The following is a 21,034-nucleotide window of genomic DNA, read 5'->3' on the forward strand; positions in this document are numbered from 1 at the left end:
GACCAGCAAAATATTTGAATGGTCCTGCATGTATTTAGGCCTTTTTACATATATAACAACTGAAAGTTCTGTGTTTTTGACAATATTGCAAGTTCACTAAAAGCTGGCTGGAAATATTAGATAAATAAAACTTTATTTTATAACATGAATATTTAATAATATACATTTTTGTAATACACTCATTGCTATAGTTTAGAGACTTCTTTCCTTTTAGTAAAGAAGTATTAGGTTTATAGGTGTGCATTTTAATTCTTATGCATCAAACATACGCTCCAAACTTGTTCTTGATTGAGACATGTTGAATTCTTCTTTCATCATTTGCAGTGTTTGCAAATTGCATTGTAATTTTTACATTTTTTTTTTCAAACTATTTTTATATCTGTGTTTATATCTGTGTACATATTATTTTCTGTGGTGGATCTTTACGCTGTGGCAACCCCTGATAAATAAGGCACTTAGCCAGAGTGAAATGAATGGATGAATTATTTTCTGTAAGGCTGCTTTTGGCCATGACACATTCACACCTAAAGAGGCGTTTAAGGTAATATATGCAGCACCTTTCATTTATTCTCTTCGGTAAGGCGAGATCTTCTCTTAAGGTTCATAATTAGAGGGAAAATGTGCTCAACGCATTATAAAGCTTGAAGCATTAGAATTAGTGCTCAGTATCAGCCGATCACCATGACAAGGAATCGATACTCAATATCAGCTGCAAAAATCCTGATCAGAACATCCCTAGCTTTGACCCAACTTGGCTGTCAGAGCAGCAATACTGCCCCTTGCTGTACAAGACTGATCTTGTTAAGTCAGTAAATACATCCTTAGAAAAAAGAAGTATACTTAAGTTAAGGTCAAGTATAAAGTATACTTTATTTAGTAAGTAATTAAGCCCAAGATACACTGCAGTGACTAAAGCTGCACACTTTGTAGATAAAAAAAAAGATATTAAAAAAAGTAAATGTTTAGCTTGTACAGTTCAAATAATTGTTGTTTTTTACTGCTGTCATTCAAAAGAAACAAATTAACACCATGACTTCTGTGTCAGTCTGAACAGCCATGCCGTGCCCCTCCCCAAACTGTAAACCTAGAGGAAACACTGAAACCGATATTCCTTTCCAGTTATCGGTGTTTTGTTTTCGTGGAGTGTCAGTGCACTTTACTGACGCATTTCTAAAAACAGTTTGCAGAGAGAGAAAAGAGAGAATACCTACACTTTTTATTATCCTTATATTGCAAAAGCACACACGTTTGTTGGCATTGAAAGTGTACACAATAAAAACTAGACACTTAACAGATTCAATTGATGTATTGAACTTATCTGTACGATTAAAACTGAAAGTGTAATTTAAGTTCTTTTTGGCGTTATGAGGAGAAGACGCATCAAAACGCGTATACGCAGTCTTTGACCCCTGGGGGTTAAACACCTACATGTATGACGCAGTTAATGACGTTAATGCAAGAGTCTAATTGTTGTTGTTCTGAGATTATATGTAGAGCAGTCTACAAACTTGTTGGCGAGTGTTAAAGCTGGCCTCTGCTGAGGAAACTGCAAACTAACTACAGTAAACTTTCTTTTAATTGAATCTCTGACTCCTGCTCTCCTTCATCTGATAGACTGGTCTTTTTGGGGTTAAAACTGTTGGTCCCCCTACAAAGTGTATTTATGCACGCACACTATAATCTGCTGTTTTACTCCACTGAACTCTGTATAAAAGACAAAAACTTTTTTGAACAGGCATATCTAAAGGGTTAATGCAGCCAACTGATGATCAACAGTAAAAATAGCACATTTTACCTCTTCCCAACAGGGAAAACACCAACAATCTAGAATGCATGATTATTTGGTGTCATGGCTTTGCGGTTAAAAATGTGGTTATAATGGAAGTAAATGGGTCAAAAGCAGCCAAGAACATAATGAAAGGGTATAGGGCTGCACGATTAATCGTATTATCACAATACCGATATTTGTGGCTCACGATCAATAATCAAATATCGTCACGATTTTACAGTATAAACACCAAGCCGTTATTTTAATGAGTGGAGTTTACGGACAAGCATGAGGTGACCGTCTAGATTGCAAGTGTTTTTTTTTGAGGAATGTAATGTTAATCAGGTAGCCTTTGCTCCTGTTCAGTCGAAACTTCCTAAAGTAACACAACAAACCTCATTAACCACCTTAAAATGTCATCAGTGGGTTAAGGAGCTCAGGAGAATTCTGCTTTGCATTTTTTATGCATTACTAAACCAAACAACACTTATTTTATAAGTCAACAAAATATTTGTGGAGATTCAACAGTTTTTTTTTTCAGACATGTTTGCCAGTCATGTAGACAGAAAGACACTATCCAATTGTTTCAATATAAAAAAAGTCATTGTAGCCCTGTTCACGCAGCAATCTGATGCAACTTTTATCATTTACAAGACAAAAAATGCTATTAAAAGTTTCGGATCAATTAACTCAATTTATAAAAAGACTAGCCTATTTTATGCATGAAATAATGAAATAGATAACTAATTACCTTTATTTCTGATTAGACCATGCTCTTTATTCAGTTTTAATAGGTATATACATGCTTTTTTTTTTAAATAACATGATTTTAAAATGGTTTTAAAACAATCAAGCAGATTTTTAAAAAATCTAATTTGCAGAAGAGAAATTACAAAAATTTAGCAAAAGGAAAAGATTAAATATATCAGGACTGTTGAAAGAACATTCTACTTTATTTATTCTTTCAACTCAATACAACAGCTAAGATTATGAATGACGGAGTGTAAAGCCGTCTCTCCTGCATGCTTCACCAGCGCGTCCCGCTGTTTATAAATCAGGAGGCGGAGAGAATGCGCAGTTTAGTTTCACCTCAAGATATTGAAATAAAAACTAACACTGAACTGCTCATCACGCTCAAAAAGTTACACTAAAATGCAAAACTGTTGTTAGTTGCACCTGCGGGGAAGCACAATCAACCGAACACGCCATTTTTTTAATTCAATATTCGTGAAGTATGTGACCGAACCGCAGATGCTTTGTCATGTTGGTCGTGACACTCTGCCTTATAACTTATTAGTTTATTACAATAATTACACTTAGCCACATGTAGCCACTCTTTTGAGCACATCTTGCGGTCAATCTCTAATCAACTGTTTAGATTATTATTGAAGGTGCTCTCAAGCTGCAAAGTTCCTGGCAGAATAGCAGGTGAAAAAATGTGCATGCAAAAATGTGTGAGAACTAGTAACAACTACTAGAAACAAGTTTTAATCCATAAAGAAGTTCATGAAAAAAAGGAAATTGTGATCAACGTGACATACAAGTGGAAAGTACAAAGCCAGGGGTGTCCAATCTCTGTCCTGGAGGGCCGGTGTCCTGCAAAGTTTAGTTACAACCCCAATCAGACACACCTGGGCTAGCTAATCAAGCTAGTAGTGGTGGGCAAAGCAAGGCTTCATGAACGTTTCGAAACCCCACTCTATGATGACACCTAGTGGTCATTTTTATATATTGCACTGAAATAGCTTCAGCAAAGAACAGTTGAGCAGATTAATGTGTTAAACCCCACTTTGTAAGCTAGGATCTGCAAGCGATTTAGTGGAGCGGTTAGGGTTCCTGACTACCGTGTGGGGATACTGGGTTCGAACCCAGACTGATGAAGCTATTTTGAAATGCTTTAATATCTGTATGAAATGCTTTGTTCTTGTATCGTTTGACATCCGAATAAACACTTTGTGAACAAATATGTCTTGTTTTGGTCATAAAACAGGGTTGTTGCTAGATCAGACATGGTTGTGGCCAGAAGTTAACAAGAATTATTTATATTATTTAATAAATTTCCCATTGTATTTTATTAACATCTACCCACAACCTAAACCCAACCATCACAGTACTGTAAAATATTCATTATTGTTTTACAGTGTTACAAAAATGATGCTAAATTGATGGCATATCAGCAGCTGTATCCTATCTAGACTACACTATAAAACAGTAACATTATTAAAATACAGTAGTATTTGTACAAGTCGGGATTCGAACCCAAAAGTCATTTGACGCTCAGTAACAACATGCACACTCACGTTTTGCTAGGCTATATGAAACAGAAGAAATTTCGGACCCTGTTTGTCAAACTCAGATTCGCCAGGTCTCGAAGCGCTTCTGAACTGATCGATGCTTTAAATTGCTTAAGTCACGTGACCAGGTGTTTCGAAACACTTTAGTCACATGACCTGGGTGTTTCAGATCATGCTTCGATGCAGTGTTTCGAAACACTCGAGCTTCGGGATCTCAATACTGTGTCGAAACATCAGTTTCACGTCAGCCATCCCTACTTACTAGGCTTTCTAGAAACATTCATGCAGGTGTGTTGAGGCAAGTTGGAGCTAAAAGCTGCAGGACACCTTCCTTCCAGGACGAAGTTTGGACACCCCTGTACTAATCCAACACAATCACTGTAATAGCAGATATCTTCTACGAGAATACTGTATGTCGTCAGCTCAGTTAAACTTGTTTGAATTTATTGTTTTTATTTATTTTATATAGCGCCAGTGCTCAAGGACGCTTTACAAACAGTAGGAAAACAAGAAAAGTAATAAACTTAAGAAGGTAAAGAAAACGGGAGACTAATAATACATAAAAGAATGAAAATGGGAAAGACATAGGAACAAGTAACAAAAGAAACTCATTCATGTCTTTCAATGAGTGCTTATGCGCGTTTAGGAGAACTAGGCAGCACACTCAGGGCTGCAAGATGGATTTAATTTAGTATTCTTCTTATTAAAATATATCTGAATGAGGATCAAATGACTGAGTTGGTCTTTGAGAATGAAAACTAACCTGTTTGTTCCTGCAGATCTTCCTGTTTGACTCTGAATGTTTCTTCAATCTTCACATCTTCACTCTCCTCTTTAATAAACGCCATCTTTATAACTGTGGAGATCAGTCGCTTCAGCAGGAGTTTTTCTCTGCATTTGGACACTTTATCCTGTTTAAAATGAACAAAACAATAAAAAAATAAAACAATGAACAGAAACAAAATAACTTCTCTTGAACTCTTGCATCAACAGTTTCTTTATATGAGAGTAATTAACAAAAAGAAATCAGGTAAAACGTGTCTTTAAAACACTTATTACACACGTTTCTGTAACTTTATACAAACAATAGCCCTCGGTTACTAAGTATAAAATAGTACTACGTTATATAAGGGGTTAAAATAATATTTCCAACAGCAGGAACATAATTTAGCATCGTATATAAAACCTAAAACTTTAGCACTTTAACTTTAAATCGGTTTATATCTGTGAACGTTTTAAAACACAAACCTTTCTCCAGTTAAATCTCAGCGCTGAAGCGGCGCCGCATGATGACGTCACATGCCACGCCAAAATAAAAGTCTTTTTTGTTTAGCTTTTTTTGCCACTTACTGTTGCAGTCATGACTTACTGATACTCCCATGTTTTTCACTTTACACTATATCTGCTCTCTCTCCCTCTCTCTCTCTCTCTCTCTCTCTCTCTCTCTCTCTCTCTCTCTCTCTCTCTCTCTCTCTCTCTCAATTTTGTGAAACTTTTTTTAATCCAGTTCCATGACTTGCATGTCTACAACACATTACTTCCTATTAATATCTGAGCCCAATCTCTATTACTACAACTTATAAAAATTTTAGTTTTTTTAAATAAATATAAGGTATTTATATTTATATTTACTATATATTTATAATCTATATAATCTATATAACATATATGTAATCTATATATATGTTTAACCTGAATGACTGAATGTTTTCACATTATTTCATCCTCAGCAACATTGTGAACTTTTATAAACATGTGTTTGTTCATTAACTTGTGAACGCAGAATTACACAAACACTGAGGAGATTCTCTGTATGAAAGATGTGTGAGTGCACCAAAAACACAAACTTACAAGATTTCCTGCTCTCCTGCTTTTAGTCTCGGAGACTGCAGGGCCCATATGATGGCAAGTCTTTTTCTGAGATGTAATTTAAAGCAAAAGTACATCATTTATAGATGAAACAAGCTGAGCGACGCACACAAATCATGAAATAATTACACAAATATAACATTTATCAAATCAATATATCTTCTGGAAACAGAAACACACACATAAACCTCAAAACAACACAGATTTGGGAGGAAAAAAGTCGTTTATTTGATGATATTTCAGGTGCAATTGCAATGTTAGTCAGCACGGACATGTGAAATGTGTCATGTGATCATGAAAAAGTGTTAAAAACAGAATATTACTCTAATAATCATCAGTTATAATGTCTCATGCTAGCAAGAAGCCTTGAATTCATTACTTTCAGCTTTGGAAACAGTTTAGGACATTTTTGTGCTTCATGCAGATCATCAGATGTTACAGACACAAATGATACCCGCTACACACACACACACACACACACACTCTCTCTCTCTCTCTCTCTCTCTCTCTCTCTCTCTCTCTCTCTCTCTCTCTCTCTCTCTCTCTCTCTCTCTCTCTCTCTCTCTCTCTCTCTCTCTCTCTCTCTCTCTCTCTCTCTCTCTCTCTCTGAGTGCATGCTGGGAGTGGGTGTGGCGAGTGTGAGCGTGAGTGGAAGCCAACTGTGGCTGGTAAGAGTGATCTTCTCTTTCCAACATTGTTTTGTTTCTTTCTTTCTTTTTTGAGTTGTATAATTTGATTTAGTTTTGTAAGGAAACGTCTGCTCCAGCTTTTTTTTTTTAACTGGAAGCATGGCTTTTCCAAATAAAACAGTGTTTGAGAGTTTAACACGGCAACATGGAGTTAAGATAGTATCCAATGCAAGTGTGGAAGATGCGTGTTTGGCTGTAGGAGAGATAGTAGGCCATGAGTGCATCGTGTCTGCATCTCGCATGAATAATGCAATTGTGATTGTTTTAAACGCTGTTGAAAAGGCAAACGAGGTAGTTCAGAATGGCGTGGTGATCGGAGGTTCACTTACTGCGGTGCTCCCCTTGAGCACTCCTTCAAAGAAAATAATCCTTTCAAACGTCCCCCCTTTCGTAAAAGACGAACTCATCACACAGGAATTGTCACGCTATGGGAAACTTGTATCCCCATTAAAAAAAAAAACTCTAGGATGCAAGTCTCCTTTAGTTAAACATCGTGTGCCCTTTAGGAGACATGTTTTCATGATCCTAAAGAATACCGACGAGGATTTAAACTTGGCATTGAAGCTAAAAATAGATGGTTTCGATTACACGATTTTTGCGTCATCTGATACAACGATGAAAAGTTACGGTTGCGGAAAATACGGACATCTCATCCGTAATTGCCCTGAGAAGAGTGATAAAGATACAGAACAGGACAGTAGTGCGGCTGAGAATAGCGCACCTGTGACTGCCGCACCGGAGTCCGGGACAGATGAGACATGGAGTGTGACGCGGGCAGAGCCGCTTACGGGAAAAAGTAGTACAGAGGAACGGGTGTTCGAGTTTTCTCGTGCTGATAATAGTGAAGTAAGAGAGCCGGCAATAGGAGAAACTGTATCTTCAGTTACAGTCGAGTCAGAAAAAGTTAAAGAATCTGGGAATGAAGAAGTTAGGCTGAATGATTGTGAATTGGACATGGAAGTTGAACCAACATTCAAAATTCCAATCAAAAGAAAAAATAATCGGAATGAAAAAATAAAGAAACAAGCTAAAAAAAGCGATCTTGATGATGAGAAGATATCTCATGATGAGGATTCAGATTCAAGTGCTTCTGTGTGCTCAGCTTTCTCTGATTGTTCTCAAAATGAAAAGGAAAATGCTCTTTATAAAGCTGAAGACATTAGACGTTTTCTAATAGAGACTAAAGGAAAGAAAGGTATTGAAGCTGACCACTATTTCTCCAATCCAGAACCATTCATAAAAGACACAAAATATTGGTCAAAAGAAGGTTTTTTCTCTGACCTTGAGATTTTTCCTTTGTGGAAACTTGTAAACAAGTTAAGAAAAACAATGCTTGATGAGGACAAAGATAGTAAGGATTAGATCAATGCCTTTTGTGATTTTGATTATAATATTCTCTCTTATAAATGTGTTTCTGAACATTAATAGCTCTATGAACCAATTAAAAATTGGAGCCCTAAATTTAAACGCTGCTAGAAATGTTCAGAAAAGGATGATGATGTATGAGTTTATAAGAGAGAAGTTAATTGATGTTATGTTTGTGCAGGAAACGCACAGTGATAAAAGAACTGAAGTCGATTGGAAAAGAGAGTGGGATGGAGAGCTATTTATGAGCCATAAATCTTCCATTAGTGGTGGAGCAGCAATTTTATTTTCTAAAAAAGTTACTCCAATTTCCTATAAAATCAATGAAATCGAGAAAGGACGTTTAATAAAAGTTATAGCACAATTGGAAAAAATGGTGATGTTTTTTAAATATTTATGCACCTGCCAATGGAGCAGAGAGAGTTGTTTTTAAATTGACTTAATGACACCTTGAAAAATTGAAATACTGATGATTGTCTTGTTTTAGGTGGAGATTTTAATTGCACTGAGAATGACAAAATTGACAGGAATCACTTAAAGCCACATCCTGCTTCTCAAAAGATTATTAAACAGTTAGTTCAAACCTTTGATCTCAGTGACGTTTGGAGGAATAAAAATAAAAACTCTAGACCATATACCTGGGCTCACTGTAAAGAGAATTCTTTTTCTTTGGATAAATTTGACAGTTTTAGACATCATTTAATGTTTTTAAGTCCTGTATGATAAATCCTGTTGGATTTTCTGACCATAGTGCAGTTATTTGTTCTGTATTCATGAATAATGTAAAGTCAAATCGTGCTTTTTGACATTTTAACACTTCTTTAATAAGTGATAAACATTTTAAAGATTCTTTATTTATTTTTGGGATGTTTTCAAGCAAGAAAAGTTTTTATATAGTTCTTTACAACAATGGTGGGATTGTGGGAAGATACAAATAAAGAATTGTTGTCAACAGTATACATTAAATGTTAGGAAAGAAATAAGAAAATCTTTGAATGAAGTAGAAAAGGAGATAAATGAAATGTAGAGTTTGTCGAATGATAATAGAGCTCATATTGAAACTCTTTCTTCAGAGAAAACTTCTTTGGCAAGATTGCTAGATATAAAAGCACAAGGAGCGTTAGTATGCTCACGTTTTCAGAGCGTCAATCAGATAGACGCTCCTACCAAATTTTTCTGTGATATGGAAAAGCAAAATAGTCAAAATAGAATAATTCCTTCTTTAATTTCTGAAAACGGAAAAGAAATAACCAAATTGACTGAGATAATATTGTAACAAGTTTCTATAAGAAATTATATATGGCTGAAATTACTAATGAAGCAGTATTGACTGACAATAGTTTTGTTGAAGGGTTGCCAAAGATAGATGAAGAAAGTAATGCTTTTAAAACTGCCTTTATCCACACAAGAATTTTATACAGCTTTAATGAATATGGAGAATGGAAAATCTCCTGGAATCGATGGATTACCTGCTGAATTTTAAAAAGCTTTTTGGCCCGTTATAGGAGAAGATCTTTTAGAAGTAATTAATGAAAGTTTGACAAAAGGTTATCTTCCTCTCAGCTGCAGAAGAGCTGTCATCACTTTACTCCATAAAAAAGGGAGACCTCCAAAATATCTCAAATTGGAGACCTGTTTCATTGTTGTGTACAGAATACAAAGTTATGGCAATGAAATTTAGTAAAGTAATGGAGAAGTGACAAATTATGATCAAACATATTGTACACCAAATAGATCCATCTTTAATAACATAACTCTGGTAAGAGATGTTTTGGAAGTTATTTGGTATCAATACTGGTCTAATTTCTTTAGATCAAGAGAAGGCTTTTGACCGTGTTGAGCACTCATATTTATGCTACACGTTACAAGCTTTTGGTTTTGATCCTGGTTTTATAAAGAAGATTAAGGCACTGTATTCTGGAATTGAGAGTGTATTGAAAATTAAAGGAGGTTTGGGTAACCCCTTTAAAGTTCAGAGGGGGGTAAGACAGGGATGTGCAATGTCTGGAATATTATATATGCTTGCTATAGAACCCCTGTTACTTATGTTGAAAAACAATCTAAATGGGTTGACTTTACCAGAACATAACAGCACCTTGTTTTTATCTGCATACGCTGATGATGTTGTTGTTTTTATAAATAATGCTGAAGATGTAAAGTTACTAAAACAGACAGTTGACAAATTTACAATGATTTCATCAGCTATAGTCAACTGGAAAAAAGTGATGCCCTGTTGATTGGAAAATGGGAAAAAGGAAGTCCTGCTTTACCAGTAGGACTGCTATGGCAACGAAACGGCATAAAATATCTTGGTGTTTATCTTGGGACAAGTTTCACTGGATCCCTCAAAGCATTCTTTTTCTCGCTAAAGAGGACGGAGGTCAAAGCTTAATACATCTTGCAAGTAGATGTGCGACTTCTCGTCTTCAGTTTTTGCAGAAGCTCATGTTAGGGTCTGAAAGATTGGCATAGATACCTGTTGCTAAATGCATTGTGCGTAGAGTAAATGGAACGGGACTGGACATTGCTTTGTTTTTAATGGATTGTAAGAAACTTGATCTGAAAAGAATTCCTACGTTTTATCAGAGTCTTTTTAAAGTTTGGTCTTTGTTTAAACATCAATGGATGGAACCTTTAATGTCCATTTACTGGCTACTTGAAGAGCCAGTTGTGTGTGGAGCACGCTTTGATGTATCAGGTGATGATTTACCAGGTCTGATGAATATGCTGCAATAAAACAAATGTATACAAATCAAACATTTTAGATTAGATTAGATTCAATTTATTGTCATCACACATGTACAAGTACAAGGCAACGAAATGCAGGTAAATGGAACCCCCCGACCGTGCACAGACATCACAACTCCAGGGAAGACAGGTCACAGGAGGTGGAACAGGAAATAAAATACAATCAGGAAAGAGAGGCAAAAAAAAAAAAAGTCCCTCTCACCTTGCTCTTAAGTTGGAGCAATGTGAGATCAGGGATAAGAAAAAGCCCCAGCAATCTAGCACAAAAACACACCGACAAGACATAACATTGCCACAGGGGATGGGAACAGGGGGTGTGGATATAGTCCGGTAAGGGCGGGCAGCCATCAGGTCCTGCAGCCATGGAGGCGCTGGTCACAGACCCGCCCACCCCCTCCAGTGGGTGAAAGCATACGAAGGCGTTGGATTGGGGCCAGGAAGTGTCGTGCTGTGTATCTGTGTGTGTGTGTGCGTAAGCCTGTATAGACCAACAGGTGTCCTTGACGGGGAGCAGGAATTTCAGAGCGTCTCCTTACATTGCTATCCGGGAGAAGTTGTTTTCCTCCAGCCGAGGCCGTCTGGCAGGAGAAAAGAAAACACAGGGAAGCCGAAAGAGTAGAAAGATACTTCAACTTTAGGTCAATACCTGCCAATTTCACAGATATTTAATGTCCATCACTCGTCTCCAGATCTGGCCAAATTTTGTTGCAAAGCTGCTAACTTCACCTCGATGTTTTCCAGTTTGAGATCTAATATTGCAGTCTGATTATTAGCAAGCCTGCCCATCAGCGCTTCAATCAAGCCGGCCAGCCTGGTGGGGTTTTGAGCAGCACTGACCTCTTTCATCATTCGTCGATACGCCAGGGCCCCACATAAGCCCATCAGCAGAAACCCTGTTATCAAAGTTCCGAATAGGTAAATGTCTTCAATATCCTCCAGAGACAGAGCAGCCAGGCACAGGACGCGCCACTTCTCCCACCCGTCCATCAGGTATCCAGCTGCAAACGTCCCCGCAGGACAGGTGGGCTCTCCCGAGCCCAAACTTCTCGTCGAGAAGATGGTGTCAATCGCATTCAGAGACCAGTTGATCAAATCCATAATTCCTTATTTGTTTGGATAGCAGGGCACGGAGAGTCTCAGAGATAGAATAAGACAAAGACAAGAGGAGCTAGCGAGGAGAGATATGGGACGGAGAGGGAAAAAGTTCGACCGCCTTCTCCGAGAGCCAAAGAAAAAGACACACACACACACATATTGTCAATAATACAGGGTCGGATTTTAAGGAAGTGGAAACAATGTCAACGTTTTGGGGGGTAAAATCTGTACGCTTTATGAAACATTTTCTAGATAAGATAAATAAGCTTTTAAATATGCAAGAAAAGAATTTACTTGAAGAATATAATGTGAAATGTATGCTTAAAGTAACAAATGCTAAACGGCTAAAAAATAGAAGTGATACTGTGTGGAGAGAGAAGTTAGAAATGACTGAATTAACAAAGCCAGTATGGAATGTCCTTTATAAAGCACCATCACCTAAAAGAGCGGGTGATCTTCAATGGAGGAGACTCCATGGGGCCATAGCAGTCAATTCTTTTGTTGCTATGCTAAATCCTAATGTGTCTGTTTTGTAATGAAAGAGAGACAGTTTTTCATTGGTTTATTCTTTGCTACAGACTTTCCTCTTTATTTAATATTCTAGAAATTCTGTTTTTAAGGTGTTATTTACAAAAAGAGATTTTATTCTTGGGTACAAATATAGTTGGAGGAAAAATGTTCAAGGTCAGTTGATTCATTTTAGAGTTGGTGCTGCTAAATTTGCCATTTATGTTAGGAGAAAAAAACTAAATGGATCAAAAGGGAGATCAAGAAATGGTTTCAGTTTTTAAGAAAATGTTAAAGTCACAAATTGTAACAGAGTATGCTTTATACAAACAAATGAGCACATTGGACATTTCTGAATTTGAGTGGTGTTGTGATAATGCGCTGTGTTTTCTTGATGAACAAGAGCTTATCTTCTCACATATACTGATGGAAGATGGAAGATTTGGTTATTTATTATTATCTCCTTACTTTATTTGATTAGTATTTTTCCTCTGGTAAATAAATTGATGTGAGATTGTTTTAAAAATTATTTGTTAATAAAAAGCTCTAAAAAGTCTCTCTCTCTCTCACACACACACACACACAAACACAGCTGCTGACTGCTCCTGCAGAGGATTCTGGGTAAATCTCTCGTCAGTCTTCAGCTCAGTTTCACTGATGATCCAGAACACACAGTAAACCCAGGCCAGAGCGGCTCAGTGAATGTGGTCTGGACTGAGTGGATGAGGCTCATTGTGTCTCTATAGATGTTGTAGAAGATCAGAGTTCCTGCACTGTGATCCACAAACACTCCTATTCTACTGCTGAGCGGCTTCACTGGGAGACCAGTGTGTATGTTATTGTGTATGAATAAGAAACTGGAGGAAGAGCAGATCAAACTCCAGGACTCAGCATTACGTCCAAACACACACTCACCACCTCGTCCCTTCCTCCTGATGCTCTTATATGACACTGATATACACACACTATGATCTCCACTCCAGTCAGTCTCCCAGTAACAGCGTCCACACACACTCTCTCTGCACAACACCTGATACACACCATCAAATCTTTCTGGATGATCAGGATACGGCTGATCCTCTCTCGCACACTTTACCTCTCTGTTCTCCTCAGACAGAACGAGTTCAGTGTCTGCTGTATTTGGATCCAGTGTGAGGAAACAGACATCTGAACACAAGGACACACACACATTTATAACCACAGCTGTGTGTGTGTGTGCGTGAAAGAGAGAGGGAGTGTGTGTATTACCACAGCTGTGTGTGTGCGTGAGAGTGTTTGTGTGTGTGAGTGTGTGTGAGTGAGAGAGAGAGAGTTTGCGTGTGCGTGTTTGCACATGTGTGTGCATGTGTCTGTGTATGTGTGTGAGAGAGTTTGTGTGTGTGAGAGAGACAGAGAGAGTGTGTGTTTGTGTGTCTGTGTGTATGTAAATGTTTGTGTGTGTGCGTGTGTAAGCATGCAAGCAAGTGTGTGTGTGTATGTGTATGTGCGTATAAGCGAGCGAGTGAGTGTGGGAGTGAGTGTGTGTGTGTGTGCGTGCACGTGTGTGAGAGAGAGTGAGTGTGTGTGTGTATATGCGTGTGCGTGTGTGTGTATGTGCATGCGTGGGAGCGAGTGAGTGAGTGTGTGTGAGTGCGTGTGTGTTTGTGTGTGAGTGAGTGAGAGAGCGTGAGTGTGTGTGTGTGAGAGAGAGAGAGAGAGAGAGAGAGAGAGAGAGTGTGTGTGTGTGTGTGTGTGTGTGTAGTCTTACATTTGTGCAGTCCTGCTGTAATCCTTGCGTCTCCTCCATGATCCAGACTGTAAACACACACAGATGGAGAGAATGAGCTGTTTAGTTTCCCCCTCAGCTAATAAGCTAAAGCTAGCACTGAGCTGCTCAGCTACACGCTCCAAACTCTTCAGCTAAAACACACAAGACTTGTTGGTTCCAGCCGGGATGCACAATGAATCTAACACAGTGCGTTCTTTTCCTCTGCTGTTGGTGAAGCGAGCGCAGATACTAATCATGTTGATGGAGACACCCTGCTGCAACATTCATTTATTACAGTGATCACACTTAGCTTTGCCATCGTTCTTCAGCACATGCAGCCTTTGAGCACATGTTGCAGTCCATCTCTAAACTATGTTCAGATTATTAAAGCTGCTCGCCAGTTCCTGACAGATTAGCAAGTGAAAAATACACATGTGTGCACAGAGAAGAGGAATCCAGATGTTGATTTTAGAACAAGAGTCTGAACATTAATCAAAGTGTCTGATTCCAGAATCTGAATCCATCTTCAATCCCCAACCCTATTCCTGAGCTGATATTGGAGGATTCTTCAGCACAAATGGAGGAAGAAGTTTCTCTGCTCAGCTCAAATGCTGAAACTGTACAGTGTGTCCCGCTTAATGTCACAACTGAGCCAATACACTCCAACATTTACAGAGGAGATTCATTTCACACTCAATGATTTGCTCTTCATAGACATGACTGGAATACTCTACAAGCTGTATCTTCTGTCTGTCCTCACCCCATAACCCTCACAGAAAACTGAAGATCAGAAAAGAGCTTTCTAGTGTCTTTTTAAAGCCATTCAGTGGAAAAGCACAAGGCCAGTGATGCTCCACATACTTGAGTTTGACCAGTGTGTAGTTTGGATCCTCCAGTTGTTCAGAGAGCAGCTTGACTCCTGAATCTCCTGGATGATTGTAGCTCAGATCCAGCTGTCTCAGGTGTGAGGGGTTTGAAGTCAGAGCTGAAGACAGAAAACCACAGCCTTCCTCTGTCACCATACAGCCAGACAATCTACAAACACAGCAATAGTCCACATCACACAGTTGGACAATCACACATCTCTTTGTGTTGTAAAGATGCTGACTGCTGTTTCTGCTCATGTCAACAGCAGTGATGAACACACACACATCCTGATTAGCTCTCCTTATTGATCAAGCCCTCACATCAGCAAACACATTCACATCAATAATGTATCCTCTTAATGTGATTTGAGTTGATTTTAAAAGATTATAAGTGTGTTTTATAGATGATCGACAGCTAGATGCATGATTACAGCTGGTTGTATGACTGTAAGACATGTACTCAAATGTTACAGAGGTCTGAAATGTCTAATCAGGTGTAGGGCTGGGTGATGTTAGACAAAATTTATTAATAATCGCCTTTAATAATATCTTGATAACTTCAGTATATGATCTCTCCCCAGTAATGTTGATTATCTAATCTAATCTAACCTTATCTAATCAAACACACATGGCCCAGCCCTAATCAGGTGTCGATACTCTCTAAATTTGCAGACATCAGACATACATTATATTATATTACTTTCACTGCTTTCTAACCAGTGCAAATGCTAACTCTTATGTTTAGGATGGAACATGCTAGCAGTTAACGTCAGCTAGCTCTCAGCTAAACATCACCTCCATTAGTTTAGCTTTAGCAGCCAGGAGTATTAAGAAATAGAGCGGTGTCCCACATGTGTCTGAGTGACAGTGACTGATGCGCACATGAACAGGGCACTCATATGGAGGAGGAGTCCTAGACTATAGAAAGAAACATCTTGAGTCCGGACTCGAGTACTACAGCCCTGACAGTCACAAACTTCAGCTTGTAGATCAAACTTTATTGTATAAAGAGCAATAGAAAATGACCTGATCTTCATTTGTATATTATATTGTGGACAATGATGTAAATTAACTAAAACAAACACAAACCCACTCTCTTAAAGTCTCTTTCACCAGCCTGACAGTCACATTCACACTGATGGACCATCAGGGGACTTTTATTCTGTCAGGTGAGAAACACCTCAATATTCATGACCCAAAAAATAAAATATGAATAAATAATTGAATTCAGATGATCTTTAAAATAAAGGGATTCCTTTAACTCTTAATCATATTTGGGTATATTGGAAAAAGAGAAGCTCTGAAAGTGCAACATTTTGTAATATACTAACTAATGTTTTTAAATATATTTACAGATAAACATACATTAGTATAGTTACGACTGAAATCACATCCCTGTAAATGGTTTGTTTCTTCTTCTGCCAATCCACTGAAAGAGGCTCCACAATTGGTAACCCAATATGAAACCATCTTGTTGTATTCGCTGTTGAGTGGAGAATCATTTACCTCAGTGTCTCAAGTTTACAGTGTTGACTCTTCAGTCCATCAGAGAGAAGCTTCACTCCTGAATCCTGCAGGTCATTGTTACTCAGGTCCAGCTCTCTCAGGACACAGTTTGAGGATTGTAGAGCTGAAGACAAACTCTCACAACACTGAACAGTGAGATTACACATGACCAATCTGAGAAAGAATAACACAGATTACATTAACAGTGTGATTTTAATCATTCATCTGATGTAAAAACAAACTATTAGGTTAATAATATGACAACACTATTGGAATCTGTGTCAATTAGAATTATTGACTATTATTATTTAATAAGTAAAGTTTCACAAACTAATTTCGAGAGGAGCACGTGATATGATTGACTGCAGCTGGCCACTCATCCACATGCATTAGTTAGCCAATCAGATTGATCCAAACTCACTATAAATAGCCTAGCTAGAACTAATCCCTTATCTTTGTTTTCTGAAGAAACCCCACATCCACTCCTTCTCCTCCTTTACCATGGGGAACTCTCGAGAACCACCTGATCTCGTACTCCCCTCACATGCTCTATGGACCAGGCGGGAGCCCTGGGCTCAACTATCTCCAAGCTCAGGGTTCTCTCTCGGGACAGCATGCCAAACCTGCTAACATTTGTCAAGCAATATCTAAGTGTGAACTCTTGAAAACTGAATATTAAATGTCATCTAAAATATTCTTGACCATTTTGAAATGTAAGAAAACTGCTAAATTTCAGTTTAGATATGAGGGTCACGAGACTTTATATATTGATGAACCTGCAAAATGCAAATGATCAGAGCCTGTCAAACCTGCTCCAATAAAGCAATTCAAAGATAAACTATAAATATAATCATTAAAAATATAAAATATAAATAAAGATTTTAGAGCTAAGTAATTAAAATAATCTTTAAAATACACTGATTTCCTGAACTGTTTAAGAAAAAGAGCAACTTTCATTTAAAAGCAGTATTTTGCAGTTTCTCCACTAATGCTCTTAAATATATCTGGACATTTCCATCTAAATCAAAACACTTTTTGAGTTGTAGAGTGGAGAATCATTTACCTCAGTGTCTCCAGTTTACAGTGTTGACTCTTCAGTCCATCAGAGAGAAGCTTCACTCCTGAATCCTGCAGGTCATTGTTACTCAGCTCCAGCTCTTTCAGGACACAGTTTGAGGATTGTAGAGTGGAAGACAAACTCTCACAACACTGAACAGTGAGATAACACCACTGTAGCCTGTGCAGAGGACAAAGAACAACAAAATCAGCAGTATGAAATAAGCACTGTTGAGTGTTCATGTACGGTGGCCGGGAAGTGCAAAACAATATTACCAAGTGTGAAACACTTTTACAAAGCTCGAGACAAAAATACATTTTGAAAAACATTTTTACCAATCATAAGACACAATTACATAGGAAAAACTATTTTACCAAGGACGAAACTAATTTACATTTCAGAAAAAAATTTACAAAATGCAAAACACTTTTACAAGTCCCGAAACAAGTTTACAATTACAGATTCCTTACGGAAAGGGAATGTCCCACACACCGGAAGTGACGTGGAACATACACCGGGAGTGAGGCGGGGAAAAGTGTTGTTGTTGGTGGTGAGCGCGGTAAATTCATGCTGTGGAATACATGGTGTATATAAAGTGTATGGTGACCGAACATGGACTGCGTTCGAGGGATGTTTTGCGGCAAACACATGAGCAGCTTAACACGGTTTTGGTTTTTATAAAGGATGCGGACCAGATGGAAACACCAGACGTACTGCATCACTCCATCAATGTGTTCAATATTTTAACGAGAGCGACTTGTACGCTGTAATCGTGGGCATGATGTCAAGTCTACACGGTGTAAACATCTGCTTGAGGACTCTTAACAGTAAACTGAATTAAGCCGTGCAACGGTTTAACTGGTGTCCGTGTTAACTGGTAATGTAAACTATTCACGTTTGCAGATTGGCAGATTAGTCACTTTTTCACAGCAACAAAACATGCCCATACCAAATAAAGATTCTTAATACTGGGTGTCAGTGTAAACATTATTGATTTTAATATTTCTTTAGCAGAACAGTATATAACCAAAATGTATGTAAATAAAGAATTATAATTGAAATGTCATCATCGGGGTTCGAACCCTGGTCAAAAGGTTCAGCACAGGTATCAACCGACCCATCTAACTGAGCTATCCAGGTCAACATGGTGAGTTTGGATTCGATATCTTTATCAGTCAACATGTCATGCTGTGATTGTTTCCATGTACTTGCGTTTACATGTTTCTACATACTCTCACGCTGATATTTTCTCAGAATAGCTCTAAATTACAAAACGATGTTTTATCGCAGTTGATAAAAGCATGATTTTTATTGTTGTAGACGTGTTAACCTGTGTCTACAAAGTCACACACGAGCTTATATTTTCCGGTGTGTGGTACATACTACGTCACGTCCGGTGTGTGGGACATTCCCTTTCCGTAAGGAATCTGTAATTGTAAACTTGTTTCGGGACTTGTAAAAGTGTTTTGCGTTTTGTTATTTTTTTCTGAAATGTAAATTAGTTTCGTCCTTGGTAAAATAGTTTTTCCTATGTAATTGTGTCTTATGATTGGTAAAAATGTTTTTCAAAATGTATTTTTGTCTCGAGCTTTGTAAAAGTGTTTCACACTTTGTAATATTGTTTTGCACTTCCTGGCCACCGTACTCATGATTCCAGTCTACACTGATAAAAGTAACACTGAAAATAAACTATATATATATATATACACATACTGCACAAAAAATAAAGGGAACACTAAAATAACACATCCTAGATCTGAATGAATGAAATATTCTTATTAAATACTTTGTTCTTTACACAGTTGAATGTGCTGACAACAAAATGACACAGAAATGATCACTGGAAATCAAATGTATTAACCCATGGAGGTCTGAATTTGGAGTCACACTCAAAACTGTAGTGAATTGCAGGAATTGCAGACACACTTCAGACACATGAGGTCCAGCATAAGCATTAGGAGGAACCCAGCGCCAACCACACCATATATTGTCTCACAAAAGGTTTGAGGATCATTTTACTGAGCTCAGTGTAAAGTTTAGTGTTTAGGCCTACAGTAAATGTAATATTAGAGGCATGTCTGCAGCGATACTGCAATACTGTGTCTAAAATTACACAATTTCTCTGATCAGAAAACAAACACAATTATCCAAGAGCAACACTGTGTTAGATTTGAGCAAATACACATCAACAAATGTCCTATTTAGCTGGAGGAGAACAGGGATTTGCAGGGATTTAAGTTGTTTTCCAGGATAAAATGTAAAGCAAATGAAGTAGATTATTAAATTAAAGTACCAATGTTGTTTGTGTGAGTTAAAAGTCAAGAAAAGTTTGTTAAATACGTTTAGAAATGATGAAATGAATGAGCAAATAAGAAAACAGAACACAGCCGCGTCCCCATGCAGTAATATGGTGTATCAGCGATCTCACAGGGAGACGATATGGCCAGCTAAAGATTCTCTGTTAAAGCAGGGCAGTGATTCACTAAACTGATCTGAGTCTTCAGTGCAGACTGATGTGTGTCTTCTGTGATCAATGAATGAATACTCACAGAGCTTTTCTGCAGTTTCTCACAGCTGGTATGAGTCTCCGTCTTCCCTCATCTGATGTGTTGAATTTATTTGAGTCTAACTCATCCAGCGGCTCCTCTGACATCTCAATCATGTAGGAGATTGTTGAGCAGTGAGCAGGAGAGAGTTCCTCCTCTGAGTGTTTGTCTGATTTCACAAACTCCTGAATCTCTCTGGCCAGAGTCTGATCTTTCACCTCCAGCAGACAGAGGAACAGATTGATGGATCTTTCAGCTGAGAGATCATCATCTGTCTTGATCTGGTCTTTAATGTCCTGTGTGATTCTCCTGATGCTCTCTGAGCTTTCCTCTGTGTGTGTCAGCAGATCCTGGAAGAGTCTCTGATTGGACTCCAGCGAGACGCCCAGCAGGAACCGCAGGTACAGATCCAGATGACCATTACTACTCCCTACAGCTTTATCTACTGCTGATCTGAGCAGATCATACAGAGACTTCTCAGAGCTGGCCTTCTTTGTTAAATGGCAGTAAAACACAAAGAAAGCAGCCAGAAACTCCTGAAAGCTCAGATGGATGAAGCTGTAGACTTTCCTCTGATGAATCACAGATTCCTCCTTGAAGATCTCAGTGCAGATCCCAGAATACACTGAGGCGTCAGTGATGTCTATGCCGCTCTCAATCAGGTCCTCCTCATAGAACATCACATTGCCCTTCATCAGCTGTCTGAAAGCCACTTCAGCAAGTTTGAGGATCACTCCTCTGCTGGACTGCAGGAGTTTCTCTGGATCTCTCTCCTCATACTTCTGCTTCTTCATGTTGATCTGAATCAGCAGGAAGTGGATGTACATCTCAGTCAGAGTTTGAGGGATTTCTGCTCTCAGATCTTCTTCCAGGAGCTTCTGAAGCACAGTGGAAGAGATCCAGCAGAAGACGGGTATGTGGCACATGATCTGGAGACTTCTTGCTCTTCTGATGTGGGAGATGATTCTGCTGGCTTG

General features: G+C 38.2%; 1 protein-coding gene across 1 annotated transcript in view; it reads left to right on the plus strand.

The window, feature by feature from the left end:
• LOC130222020 (gastrula zinc finger protein XlCGF57.1-like) overlaps positions 1–21,034 on the plus strand; it is a 752,525-nt gene that overhangs the window by 217,441 nt on the left and 514,050 nt on the right. The gene's annotated exons all lie outside the window — the stretch shown is intronic.

The sequence above is a fragment of the Danio aesculapii genome, chromosome 4 (genome assembly GCF_903798145.1).
Source record: "Danio aesculapii chromosome 4, fDanAes4.1, whole genome shotgun sequence".
Taxonomy (NCBI): domain Eukaryota; kingdom Metazoa; phylum Chordata; class Actinopteri; order Cypriniformes; family Danionidae; genus Danio; species Danio aesculapii.